General features: G+C 47.6%; 1 protein-coding gene across 1 annotated transcript in view; it reads right to left on the bottom strand.

The window, feature by feature from the left end:
• The window catches only part of CDH13 (cadherin 13), a 2,842,668-nt gene that overhangs the window by 170,370 nt on the left and 2,657,122 nt on the right, over positions 1 to 15,176 (bottom strand). The window lies entirely within an intron of this gene.

Raw genomic sequence — 15,176 nt, 5'->3', positions numbered from 1 at the left:
CTATTACATTCACATTACAGCTAGGTACCCAGATCAGAAAGCCTATTATGTAAGAAAGTTCAGTCTAGAATACGGCAATCACCACCTCCAGCAACATCTCACCCAGATGAATCCAGCCTCTGCGTTTAGCTAAAACAGATGTCAACATTGTCTCAGTGCTTCACACATAACCAACAGTTACAGAATGTGGCCACCTGCACAGGCAGAAACCAATGTGGGATCAAATCTATCTGACCCCATATGCTGTGGCATCATGTGCAGACATAGGAAGTCGTTAAATGATCTTCAGTTCATCCTTTCCCATAAGATTAGATAGGCAGCACACCACCACAAGTCAACAATTACCCCTCCAAACATAATGCAGTTATGTCACTGCTTGGGACACCAACCCCTATTCGCATGCAGCAGAGCTTCATGGTAGTGACCCTCCAATTCTAAAGGCTAATATTGCTGAAGCTTTAAAATGTAGAGAAAAATAGAACTAACCACATGACACAGTTCCCGATCAATGCTAACCGGGCTTCTTTAATGTTGTCAATAGAACTCTGTTGTGGAAAATCCTGTATACCAGCAGCCTATGGGAAAACTGATCACCAGTGGGAGTTCCCAACTACCGTGTGCAAGGCAGTACTGGAATTGAATGATGAAATTATGACTCCAGTTGGATAAGTCCTACAGCTGTATGTGGGCTAAAACTTCACTGGGGTCATGTGGACCAGCGGTCAGAGCATTGTCTAAATGGCCATCACAGTCCACTTGATGACCATTCACCAAGCCACAAGGATTTATGCAAGGATGACACACAGCTGTATGTAGTTTGGTATCAGGCAAAGTTGTGCATGCAAGAACTTAATGAAACACACTGCATGAGTGTTGCCATCGGGGAGAAGATAAAGGAGATACAGGGATATGGGGCTACCGTCTCACAATTTGCATTTGGGTTTTGTTGAAGCTGACAATGGATCTAATGTCACTTCTCATGCAAACTGATGAGAAAATGGACATTTGCGCATGGCATTCAGCTTGTGGTTGGAGTAATCTAAAGACAATGGTTCCTATGGTCAAGAAGATAAGCTCACATTTCTGGTATAGCTGGCACAAGGTGGGGCTCTTCGTTCAGTTTCACCATATATGGTGAATATTTTTAACCTACATACTTCTGTGGTGAAACACTAAAGCATTCTGAATAATTGCAGTCCACAGGTCAGTTCGTTCAGCTGGTCACAAATGTATTGCGTGGGGACAATTGAAACAGGACCATTTGATTAAAACCAAAAGTCTCATTATTCAACTTTATGCACCTTTAATATCATCTTTAAGCACTTTGAGCACTAGCCGGCATATGCAGACCTCCATTTTAAACGCTCTTCAGTGGAAGCTCATTATGCATCTGAGCTGAGTCCCATGCAAAGGATTCTCATAGCCCTTTAGGTCAGTGGTTAGGGCAGCTGCTCAACAACCCAGCTATACAGCCTCATTTGCTAGATGGGTCAAGTAGTTATGAGTCAGATAAGTTGCTGTTTTTGGCAGCAGTGGCATAGAGACGGTGTGGCACGAGGGCCATTTCCACAGGGCTTGGCCTGCTGATCTGGCAGGTCACATCACTGCAAGAGCCAGAGGACCAGGTGTATTTAGAACAGGCCCAAACCTTCACGGTGGCCTTATTTGCATGTTTGGAGCTCATTGCAAGAGAGGTGAAATATACTTGAACACAATTTTGTGCAGGATACAAGATAAAGCATATCACACAAGCTCAATGTTGGTCTGAAGACTCAAATCTGTGAACTGTTCCCCTTCAATCCATTATAACAAGGAGCTTCATTGGTGATCAGTAAGCTTTAAACAGGGATTATGCCTGCCTCTGCTCCTGCCATGAAAGGCTGATGCACTACGACTCGTCCACCCACCTGTGTACAACGCACCCGGCTTCCCAGATAGATTAGCATTTTAAACATTGCATGCATACATGCATATGAAAGACATGACGCAGACATTATACCAGTTGTTTAATGTTTATTTCATATTTATTTGACTCGTTTGATGTAGCTTTTTAAGTAGTCGTTATAATTTCCTAGCTATCCTTTTTTTCTTGCATTTTTAGCTTCTTGCATCTATTGTTTTTTACAAACTTATTTCGATCCAGCAGTTGAGGGCCATACTTTTCGGAGAGGAATCCTCCTGTTTACACCAAGGGAAGAGGAAGTGGTCAGAAGATGAGGTAAGGGTAAGGACTTGATCAAAAGGGGATAATCATAGAACATATTTACCACATCATATTTCAACTGACTTGCCTGGAACAAGGTGTTGTTAGTGTAAGCTTTGATGCTTGACGTTTAATTAAAGGGACTGAAGCATAATGCTTTATTAGAATCTGTACACATGATGGGGGTCTTTGTCTTCATGAAACCTATGAAAAACGTAACAACGTCATGGCACATGTTGACTAGTATAGGTATTTGGATTTCTGAATTTAAATTAAAGGAGGGATGCATGCTACTGCATGGTAATACTTGTAGAACAGAACAGATTGATGTTTCCTTGGAATAGCAATATCACGGATACACCATTCAATAAAGTAAATGATTATCTGTCACTGCGGGGTGATCCTTCCTCTTGCCTGATGAGGAGGCATCATTTTAAAGGCTTTGCTAATGATTTATCAATAGAACGAAGCTACATTCTGGGTGTAAGTCAAACCCTTGTCCTCCTTCTAAGTGGTAATCCAATGAAGGACAATGAGAGGTCAGCAGTGTTTTGTTTTAAAAGCCAGAACATGAAATGGAGAACATTTTCGACAAATTGGGCAGTAAAACATGCTGGATTATGTCAGAAGATACACAATCTTACCACAACATCTATCATAAGTATGAGTAAAAAAAAAATAATGCGTGTCCAGGCATGCACGCATACCACACAGGCACATGTCTTCCAGCCTATGCATATTGCGGTATCTGTGCAATATGACTTCAATTCTCAATGTGTGCTGGCCTCTAACATTAATGTGATACTGCACATAATATATATATATATATTTAAATATTTATTTATAAAGCAAGACTAACAACATTGCTGTTATAGATGTGCAATGTTAGCAACAGAAGACCTGGTGCAGTATTTTAGTAGATATTTATAATACCAAAGAATAATAAGAAGGTTGTCGGTGGTTACTTTTTTAGGACGTTCTTAAACTTAAGAAGGTTTACCCAATCATGTATCACTGAAACAGGCACAACTTAAAGCACTGACCTCCATCACACTGAAAACCAGGGGCACAAAAGACACGTTTGCATCAGCTTAGGCCCAGGATCCCATTTCTGAAATTCAGGCTGCTGTTCAAGTCTGGTACCAGAGGACTGTGCATATTTCTGTAGAAGCAATGATGCCCCTCTCGGGAGTAGATTAAGAGGATGGTTAAAAGGATGAGCAGTTCCAGTGTTTGTTCAAATGATGGTAAGAACACTACAACTGCATTAGGTCCGGATGGAACAATGCAATTTAATAGAACAGAATGTGCTAAGAAGTTATCATTCATGACGGATAAAAAGCTGCTTCAAATACTTGGCTAGACCTGTGTCAAAGAGTCATCTTTCTCGCCTCAATTCACGAGGACTGAACTGGTTCATCCAGTTCAAATCCAAAGGGTTGAAAGAAGTGGGAGGGGTTACCAGCACGTGTCAGCAATGAACACTATCGAATTCATTCTTTTTTTAAAACTCTCAATTAATTCAAAAACACTAAATAAAAGGCAGTCCATGAAAAAGGTAGCAGAATATAAAGAAAATAAAACATGAGTTATAGTAGTAATTTTTCATTATAATTAATAGATGCCTTCAATTAATCAATGCCTGACATTGTGATAGTTAATAATCATATGATAATTGATGTTTATAGTGCAAGTTGCAATTTCAAGAGGAGGTCAGGCAACAGGGAGAGACATAAAGCACAAACAAATGATGGATATTCGATTAATCGGGAAAAGATTTAGGTGCTCACGAAATTATCTGTACTTTGTTCAGATGCGGTAAACGCAAAAACCTTTTACCTAAGTATGTTACATTTTACTTATTTTTATGGTTAATGTGAAATGTCTTAACATGGTATAAAACATTACTATACGTTTTTGAGTAAGAGAAATTCACAGCAGTGGTACAAATGGCTGCTGCTAGAGTTAGGGGAGTTTTCCTAAGGTCCACTTGAGGTAAGACTTCATAAAACTCCCCCATGGTATACAGGTCCCCAACTCTTAGTATAAGTCTGCTATACCCACAGGATCTTGGTAGAATGACAGAGCAGCCAGGTGTATCATAGGACGAAGATGTGAGCTGTAGGTACGTACACTGAACCAAGTAAATGCAATAGTCCAAAGAAACCTTTACACAGTAAATGTTATATTAAAAATATGTATTTATTCTTATTTACACAAGGAAGGTAGATACATCCTTATTTCAGTAACCACGGCACATAGGAATTCTTAATAATACTTTTCTAAGGTGATTACTTCAAGGGTAGTTGCTTTCGCTTACAATTATTACGTTTTACACGAATGACAGTTCTACCGTATTATCAATACTAAACAGTAATTGTATTTAGTTAGCAAAACCACATAAGATAAAGTATTTAGGATGGAAAATGGTTGGTTATACACAGAGCAGCAGAACTTAATATTCCAGAGACACTTTTCGGAGCTTGTAACATTTTCAAAGTCCAACCATAAGTTTGCAAAAAAGTCTGTGTTGGAGTGGGACCAAAGTCTTACGAAGTATCAGAATAGAAAAAGATGCACAGGATACTTCCAGTCTCATGGATAAGATTCCTTGAGGATATAACTCCAGTTAGGTGGACCCTTCAGGACTCCCTAAAGGGACACAAACCGGCAAGCTTGGATCAGAGGTATTGAGGCGACACTAAACACCTCTTCACACACTCCAGTCACCCTGAAGCGACTCTGCAGTTCAAGGTATGTTATATTTTTCAACCCACAATATCTTAGGTTAGAAGAAATTAACATAGCTGAAACCAGTCTCCTGATTCCTTGGTCTGATGATGAAAAGAATGACTCTGAATGGGATGTCTCACTAGATGTTTTGAGAGAGGACCCATAGCATGGATTTCGTTAGTCTCCTTGGTCGATCTGCGATTTTGGCACCTTTTTCACAGCTCTAACAATGGGCGCTATGTGCCCAGTCATTCCTCTTCACTTCTGAAGTCCTGCACTCTTGTGAGGAGACGTAGATGAGTGGAATCATGGCTCTAGAGGTCCAACTGGAACTCACCAAAGATCTTGACGGATTTAGCCTTGCAAAGATGTTGCACTGCAAATGAGTCAGAGGTCTCCTTGAATTCGCGGTCTGCAGCTCTGGAGAGGAACATCACCTCGGGAAATGGCTTGATTTGTAGTTTGTTGTTGGGCTAGTTGGTCCCACTAGCAAAAGGGAAGGAGTCATCCTCTTTAGAGCACCTCTGTTGATTAGAAAACAGGTCAAGACAGCAGCGGTCACTACACTGTGATTGGAAAGATCTGCAGGTGCTCTGGCCATCTTCAGCTTTGGTTTTCTGTTCCAGGGTCGACTTGCCTTTCACCTCAGCAACCCCAGCTTTTACTTGGTTTTCTCACTCACTCCTATGCAAACTCATCATTTTACAGAAAGGGGCAGGAGGCTGTATAACAGAGTTGTATATGTGACTAAACAGTCACAGGAGCAAAGAGAAGGGGGATACTGGGTATTCCCCTAGCACTCCACATATGGTGCCGTGTGCTAATCTCTCATAGTATAATGTTTTAGGAAGGATAAAAAGTATCCCTCTATCCTTAAGAACAGTTAAGGATAGTGAAAGAATCTGAAAGGAGAACCCAAAGGGTTTTCAGAAACACTGAACATAAGGTGCTGTGTGCTGCAAAAGTTAAACACGGGTGCCTTTAAAGAGATTTGGAGGAAAGCAGACTCCATAGTAAAGGTAAAACACAGAGAACAGAGTTCCATAAAGTCAGAGCAAATGGGGATGAATGAGGGGAAAATGGCTCCCCTCGTTCAGGATAGAAAGAAGAGTCCATAAGTACAGCAAAAAGTGTTGGGGGTCTCACTAGGAAAGGGGATGAATCATACAAATGATACATCTCCCAAACAGTCACAGATCAAAACAAATAATAAAATACCATTAACACGAAGGTCAGAATCTATGCATCTATGCTTGTACGTAGCCTTGATACTTCTCATTTTCTAGCAGACCCCAGAAAGAAAAAGGCCACTTTGCATGCCTAAATACTAGAGGTGGCCATCTAAATGTGGCCATCCATAACCCACACACTCAGGGGCTCATTTTCCATCAGCCGTACGTCAGAATAAACGCATAAAAGCTCAGTATAAGGCTTTTAGGCATTTTTATTATTCCATACAAATCCAGCAGCATTTGCTCTGCTATATACTACCTGCAGGCGCTGTGAATCCCTATGGAGTCCACCCACTTTATACTTTAGCTAAAAGCCAAATGACCCTATATGGATCCATTGTAGACATGGCAGGCAGCGTTTACTTAATTTGCATGGAAGTGTGCAAATGTCCAGGGCAAAAGGTGGTGTGCAGGCTTACACGCTGCCTTTTGCCCTGTACCTTTGCACTCCGCTGTGCAACTGCCCATAATTTGGCGGCAGTGAGCCATTTGTGTTGCAATGCTAACATAACAGCTTCTCACTGTCAATTACAGCCTGGAGCAGAATTAGCTGCTCAGAGTTCTTTTGCAAATAGAGCACATCTCTCTTTGGCACAAGTGAAGGGATGCACGGGCTTATCTCTTTAAATGTGTCAATCAATTTATCTAATGCGGTCCTCAAATATGAAGGCTCGATAATGACCATCAGGTACATCTACCCAAGCCATGTTGCTGCTAAATGCTAAGTTCTCAATCAACATACATTGTTTAAGTATTTATTTAGTGGGCTCACATTAGTTGGTATGATGGACTTTTCAATTAAAAACTAAAAAATCAGTAATGAGCTGTCGACCCATTACAGGAAAACATTGCAGTCTAATATTGTTGCATTAGGTAGCAGGTTCCTCACTCCTCAGTTGCAAGTGATTAACCCTAGAAGAAGTGTGGAACTGTGGCTGATCATTTCACCTTGTTTGCATGTAAATGATTTGCAAACTCCCACCTATAGAATGCAGCTGTCAATGTACGGTTAGCTTTCTCAATGTGATTGCACTCTTATTCCAGAGGGAAAACTCCAGACCAGACTTAAACATGTTGATACCTGTTCACTTAAGCTAATTTGCTTATTTCTCGTTCTATTGCCAAATTTCTCCTTCAACTCTACTTCTACAACCTTTGTTACAACCTTGTTGAAGTATTGCATCTCATATGTAGTTGCATTTGTACCTTTTTTTCAATTATCCTTGAATCAAATGCAAGATCTTTGAAAAGCCAAGTGAAGAAAAACAGGTTTTAATAATTTTAAATCAAATCTATGAAGTTGGCTGTGGCTGGTGCCCCGGTATCACTAATCACAGGTTTTGAGACTGCTCTATCATTAGAAGAAGTAGGAAATGTACTGATGATATCTTAGATAGTTTTAGAGTTTTCCCGGTTGCTATGGTTTGGTTCGGGATATCACACTTCACTGACAATTTCTGTCAATCTGTGGCATGAAAACACAGAGGACTTCACTATGAATCAGGTTGTGTTGGTTAAAACTGAGGGTATTTAAAGTATTGCTTGTTCTTAACTGTACTCCTGATTCTGTACCATGCTGTATTCCGTAGGAGTACCATGGGCCGTGACTGCCGCATGCTTATCCAGACATCTCCAACCTCTGACTCTCCAGATGGTTTGAGCTATGACTCCCTTGAGCAGGGTAGAGCTGATGAAAACGGTAGTTCAAAAACCCTTACAAGCCAAAGAATATCAAAAAGAGATTTAAATGATTAAGGAGTAAACACAAACACATTCAAATCAAGCCTGTGCCCCAAAGTGTGAACTCTGGTTTCAGGACTGGAATTAACGTTCTGCTTATTTTTAAAGACGTAAACTAATATATCGACCTCATTTTACACAAGGTGAATGTACAAAGGGGAGGGCAACTGTTTAGTTGAGTTCTGGTGGTGGTTAACTTGCAAGGTAACACTTGACACAGACATGGGGCAGCATGAACTTTGCAATATCAAATCCATGAGTGGTTGATTCAGATCTTTATCTTACCAGGTCAATGAATGGGGTACTATTGGAGAATAATAACATCTAAAATCACATCAGGTAGAAACATGAGAATTGGGCGTTAAGCACTTTATAAAAATATGATGTTAAGTTTGTCCCTTGAGGAAACGGAGGTCTTTGGGCACCCTGCAAACACATGGCAGACAGTCCGTGCCACACTCGCAGGCCGATTCATGGAATAAATGTGCGCCGAAAATTCCGGCGCAGAGGGGCCTATACGTGCGCTGCGCCGAAAAATAGCGAAAAGCGCAGGGAAACCAGCGCACGTCGATTCATGGAAGTCCGTGCGTAAGAAAAGCATAGGACGTGCGCTGAAAAAGTGCGCGGCGCACGCCGGCGCACAGGTCAACCAACGGCGTGCGCCACGGCCACTGCGCTATCACTCCGAGCGCAGCGCACAGCTCTAAAGTAGGCGGAACACAGGGCGGGACACTCGGAATGGGGAATAAAATGGGGCACAACACTCGGAATGGGGAAGAATGTGGGCGGCACGGGGAAGTACAGGAGGCAAGTGCGCGGAACGCCCACACGCTCTCCGGCAACACGTATTCATGGATTCGAACAGGGCAAAACAGCGCTCGATCAAACCAGCGCACAGGCCCAAAAACGTACGCCACAAGTAAGCAGGCGGTAGCGTCCCGACGCACTTAACGAAAGTGCGCCAAAACCTGCGCCAACAAATACCACCCACATACAGCAATGGGCCATACCGTGACCCCAAAGGACAAATGATGTGCAAAGGTGTACGCCATTTACACGGACACCCACTGTTCAAAAATTCGCGCGTGTGTGTACAACGGGTTGCGCGAGAAGTCACTCGCGCGATTGCCCTGGGTACGTGTATCCCGGGGTGCGGGGAAGTCCCACACGCGATTGCCCTGGCCACGTCGATATCAGGGGTGCGTGTGAAGTTCCACACGCGAAAAGCCAGGGTACGTCATTTACAGGGGTGCGCGGGAAGTTTCACACGCGAAAAGCTAGGCTACGGGAATTCCAGGGGTGCGCGTGAAATCCTACACGCGAAAAACTAGGGTACGTCATTTACAGGGGTGCGCGGGAAGTTTCACACGCGAAAAGCTAGGCTACGGGAATTCCAGGGGTGCGCGTGAAATCCTACACGCGAAAAGCCAGGGTATGTCATTTACAGGGGTGCGCGGGAAGTTTCACACGCGAAAAGCTAGGCTACGGGAATTCCAGGGGTGCGCGTGAAATCCTACACGCGAAAAACTAGGGTACGTCATTTACAGGGGTGCGCGGGAAGTTTCACACGCGAAAAGCTAGGCTACGGGAATTCCAGGGGTGCGCGTGAAATCCCACACGCGAAAAGCCAGGGTACGTCATTTACAGGGGTGTGCGGGAAGTTTCACACGCGAAAAGCTAGGCTACGGGAATTCCAGGGGTGCGCGTGAAATCCCACACGCGAAAAACTAGGGTACGTCATTTACAGGGGTGCACGGGAAGGTTCACACGCGAAAAGCTAGGCTACGGGAATTCCAGGGGTGCGCGTGAAATCCTACACGTGAAAAACTAGGGTACGTCATTTACAGGGGTGCGCGGGAAGTTTCACACGCGAAAAGCTAGGCTACGGGAATTCCAGGGGTGCGCGTGAAATCCTACACGCGAAAAACTAGGGTATGTCATTTACAGGGGTGCGCGGGAAGTTTCACACGCGAAAAGCTAGGCTACGGGAATTCCAGGGGTGCGCGTGAAATCCTACACGCGAAAAACTAGGGTACGTCATTTACAGGGGTGCGCGGGAAGTTTCACACGCGGCTCTGCTGGGTGGGTCCTCACAGGTGTTCCATTCACACCCTCCACGTCCCCTGCATGCAACCCACACCACAGGGGACTACCCTGCACACCTGCTCATGCCTCCCACCACCCCCACCCCCCCCCGCAGTCAGGGGCACCTGCCAGAAGGCCCCCACCCATGTCTACCACCACCCCCACCCCCCGCTGTCAGGGGCACCTTCCAGCAGGCCCCCACCCATGTCTACCACCACCCCCACCCCCCCAGCAGTCAGGGGCACCTGCCAGCAGGCCCCCACCCATGTCTACCACCACCCCCACCCCCCCGCAGTCAGGGGCACCTGCCAGAAGGCCCCCACCCATGTCTACCACCACCCCCACCCCCCCAGCAGTCAGGGGCACCTGCCAGCAGGCCCCCACCCATGTCTACCACAACCCCCACCCCCCGCAGTCAGGGGCACCTTCCAGCAGACCCCCACCCATGTCTACCACCCCCACCCCCCCCGCAGTCAGGGGCACCTTCCAGCAGGCCCCCACCCATGTCTAACACCCCCCCCCTCGCAGTCAGGGGCACCTACCAGAAGGCCCCCACCCATGTACCATCCATGTCCACCTTCACCTGGGTCACAACCCCACACAATCATGACCGTAATGGACAGTCTGCCCTGCAAGAATTCCCAAACAACTATCCCATCCACCCACATATCAAACACAATGACATGTGACACACCCAATGTAAATCATATGAATGAACACATGTCTGTCACACACAGATGTTGCAAGTGAATGTCCAAACACCCCACATGTCATGCATGAAAGCAATGAGATGATACAACACATTGAAGGATCAAATGAAAATGTATTAAAAATAAACAAGGATGGTAAAAATAAAAAATAACAATAAACATGCAATGCAAACTAAATAATAAAAAAGCACAACCAAAAAAATCAGGAACACTAATTAAAAAAAATTAAGTAAAATAGGGGTCCAAAGTCAAAGTCCAAAATCAAATCCAAGTACAAATGAAAGAAGAAACACATTGCCTCATGTGAAAAATTCAAACAAATATTAACATCCCTCAAACTATCAACATGATGATCCGGGTCCATGAGCCCTAAGAAATGAAACCTAACTATTTACACTAAGTAAGAAAATGTCTATATACAAAAATGTGGTGCATTGTCCTTTGGCAACCAAATAATAACATTAAAACAAAGGAAACCTAACTACAACTAAACTACAGAACTATATACAAAGGCGGCGGGCAAGTCCTGCGGCTCACTGATTGTTGTTCCGGGCCAGGGCATCATCGAACTCCCGCTCGATGTCCCGGAGGCGGCCCTGTTCCACAGCCCCGAGGGTCCGCAGGGACGCCGATGTACCCACCTCCAACTCCCTGCGGATGGCCTCGAGGCACTCGGCCCGCCTCAGGGCCCTCCGCATGGAGTTCTCCGCCCTGACCATAGCGAGCCGCGCCTCTTCCGCCCGCCGCCGCTCCGCATCTATGGCATGGCCCAACCGCTGCCACACGGAAGACACTTGATGTCCAGGGTCCTCCTGCCCTCCGGCTGATGCCTGCCCCTCTGATGGTGATGGCCCCGAGCCATCAAGGCTCCCACCTTCTTCCTCCTGCTGCTGACGTGCTGGTGCCGGTGCCCTGACACCTGCTGCCTGCACATCCTCCATTGTTTGGGGTGCTGTTGTTGCGGTGGCCACCCCTGCTGGACTCACGACTCCCGACTGGGGCAGGGATGTGTCCTCCACCAGCTTGGCCCCATCGTCAGAGGCAGCTCCACAGGGCACCCAGGTGACAGGTGGGTAGGAAGATGGCACGGAGGACGACTGGCGCATAGGGGGTTCAGGTGAGGAGGGGGTCGGAACAAGGCCCAGTGTATGGAGGAACACAGCCTGGTCTCCCTGAGAATGGGTCCGGACGTGGGCAACCCTGCTGGTGCAAGATGATGCAGACACAGGACCGGGGACAGGATTACACACAGCCACCTCCGCGGTGGCCTGTGCTGCCTCCTGTCCCTGCCCCTGTGCTGCACCACTAGCACCAGTGGAATGCCCACCTCCAGACCCCATCTCAGTCCCTTGCACGGCCTCCTCCTCCACCAAACCCACCACCAACCTGGATGACTCCCTGCCATCTTCCGCCGCGGAACCCTGTGGGGTCTCAGCTGCCCCTTCTGCTGCCGAGGAGTCCAACTTCCTCCTGCGCCTCCTGGACCTCCCCTCGGCAGCTGCGACCTGGGACACAGCACCGGACTCCTCACTCCCCGACGAGATGACAACAGGGGAGGGGAGCCGGGCCTTGCGTCTCCGGCTGGCGGTGGCATCCCTGCTGCTGTGCTCCACAGCACCTTCTCCGCCCTCCACAACAGATGACGCTGCAGGCAGGGAGAGACAGGAGACAGGCATCAGGACACTGTACAATTGACTCACACACATAACAGTTGTACAAGAGTGGCATTGTCATACTCCAGACCTGGCATCACAATCACCAACACACTTGTCTCCTCAACGCACACACATGAGTCATTCAACAGCCATATTGCTACAGCCCGCTACATACATTCACATACAGCAGCATGAGCAGACAAAGGTGAGCCACACATCACATGATACACACGCACTCAAATACACATGCACACATGCAAAGCACACATCCAAGCATGTGTACCACTCCGCAAACTGTCAGTCATGAGATGAACATCCATGTCACATTTGCAATTCACTCTCCAACATGACAGTGTCACCTGCATCCATGTAGCAACACTGTTGCACCCTTCACAACTACACACACGCACACGCTGCAGACTAATGCACCTGGAATCAACATCCATGTGTCACACCACAAGCATGCCAACTCACATGCACAGTCAAACACATGTGCCCACACACAAGCATTTGCACTGCAAGCACACACACACACACATGCACCATCCTTGTCTCACACATCACAGGCACACATGTGCTTGTCTCACAGCCCTGCACACACACATTTATACATGGCCACACAAAGACATGTGCAACATGCACACTCCTGGCACACCACCACACACACAGCTTACAATCAGTATGCATGTACACTCACCGCTCGACTCCAGACGGGTCTGCCTCCCAAGGACCTGGACATGGAGCGCTGGGGATATGCGTGGACATGGAGCGCTGGGGATATGCGTTCCAGGACCCAAAGTTCATCTTGCGACAAGTGGCCCCGCCGCCCCTTGGCATCCACTGCCTTCACGAGGCGCCGGGCCTTGTTCAGGGTCCTGGACCTGTAGTCCTCCCAGCGCTTCTTGACTTGATGGAATTCTCGGACTGCCACCCCCTCTGCGTTGATGGCAGTCACAATGTCCGTCCAGATCCTGGTCCGTCCTTCCTTGTCGAGGCGCATCCGTCCGTAGAGGGCATCATACTGCCCCAGGACTCGCTCCACCAGGACACCAACTTCAGTGGCACTGAAGCTGGTGCCCCTCTGCCTCCCTGGCCGGGGGTTGCCAGTCGTGCCAGATGTTGTGCTCCCTGACATGGCAACCCCAGAGGCAGGAGTGGGTGGCCAACTGGGTCCTGGGGCTGGGCTGTGGAGCGATGGTACGGCTGTCGGGAGTCTTTGGTTCCAGCAGGGGTGGTCACAGCAACTGCACCCCTGGCTGATGTGCAGGCAGCAAACAGCAGGGCACGTGGGCAGCAGGCAGTCAGGCAGCAGCAGATGGCAGGTGGGAGCGTGCTCGGGGCTCTGGGGGGCAGGATTCCGGCCTTAGGGGCAGGAGCGTGGTCTTCCGTGTGTGAACGCGTGGCCAGCTTGATACGGAGTGAATTGGCACGTGAAAATCATGCACGTCTGCGTGGAATCCGAGGAAAGGCCGCGTAAGCACGTCAGCACGCGTACGCGATTTCATTGGTCCAAAGGGCCAGGCGCGTAAGCACGTCTGTAACGCACGGCCGTTTCCCAACCCGCGTGAAAAAATAAACCTCCCGCGCGAGCGCGTCAGCACGCGTACGCGATCTCATTGGTCCAAAGGGCCATGCGCGTAAGCGCGCCTATGACGCACGGGTGTTTCCCAACCCACGTGAAAAAAATAAACCTCCCGCGCGAGCGCGTCAGCACGCGTACGCGATCTCATTGGTCCAAAGGGCCAGGCGCGTAAGCGCGCCTATGACGCACGGGTGTTTCCCAACCCACGTGAAAAAAATACACGTGCAGCGCGAGCGCGTCAGCACGCGTACCCGATTTCATTGGTCCAAAGGCACACAGCGAGTAATCGCATATGCAACTGCGCCTGTGAAAAACGCCCGGTTACCATTTACATCTGAATACAATTACAATATTAATAACGTACATTTAACCTGGTAAACCTCGAGCATGTAGTCACACACGCTCGGCCACGACACGTGCAAAATTACAACAGGCAATACGGAAAGACGTACGCCTGCAGGAAGCAGGCGTACGTGACCCGGCATGTCTAAATATTCACGTGAAAACATCCTACAAGCTCAGTGCAAAGATGAACATACCGTTCCTAGCAGCAGTGGCTGTGGGTTACCAAAGGAGGAGGAGGAGGAGAGTCAGGGCCAGAATTTTCTCACCCAGAACCAGCCTATTCGGGATGCCTGATGACCAGGTGTATGGGAGGTACAGGTTTCCAGCACACATCATACTGGACCTGGTCAGTGAGTGGGAGGATGACCTCACATCACCCACCCTGTGCTCCCAAGCACTCAGCCCCCTGCAGAAGGTCCTGAATGTACTGCACTTCTTGGGCACTGGATCTTTTCAGCGGACAAGTGCCATAGTGGGTGGTGTGTCACAGGCCACGCAGTCACGCTGTCTACACCAGGTCTTGAACATCATCACTGCACGGCCATCAGTCCGCAGGCACATATATCTCCCCAGGACTCCTGCAGAAAGGCGGGCGTGCATCCAGGAATTCTATGGTGTGGCTCAATTCCCCAAAGTGCTTGGTGAAATTGACTGCACCCATGTGGCTCTACGTCCCCCCAGGGCAACAGAGCACATCTATAGAAACCGCAAGCACTGGCATTCCATCAACGTGCAAGTTGTATGCAATGCCAAGGGAATCATCACATCAGTATATGCCAACTATCCCGGGTCCACCCACGACAGCTTCATCTACAGAATGTCTACCCTAAGCCGGGACCTAGAGGCTGGCCAGCATGGAGATACATGGCTGCTTGGTGAGCATGAATGCCA

The sequence above is a fragment of the Ambystoma mexicanum genome, chromosome 1q (assembly GCF_040938575.1).
Source record: "Ambystoma mexicanum isolate Mex_15411 chromosome 1q, UKY_AmexF1_1, whole genome shotgun sequence".
Classification (NCBI taxonomy): domain Eukaryota; kingdom Metazoa; phylum Chordata; class Amphibia; order Caudata; family Ambystomatidae; genus Ambystoma; species Ambystoma mexicanum.
The sequence above is the reverse complement of the archived record's forward strand: the minus strand, read 5'-3'. Positions and strand labels throughout refer to the sequence as shown.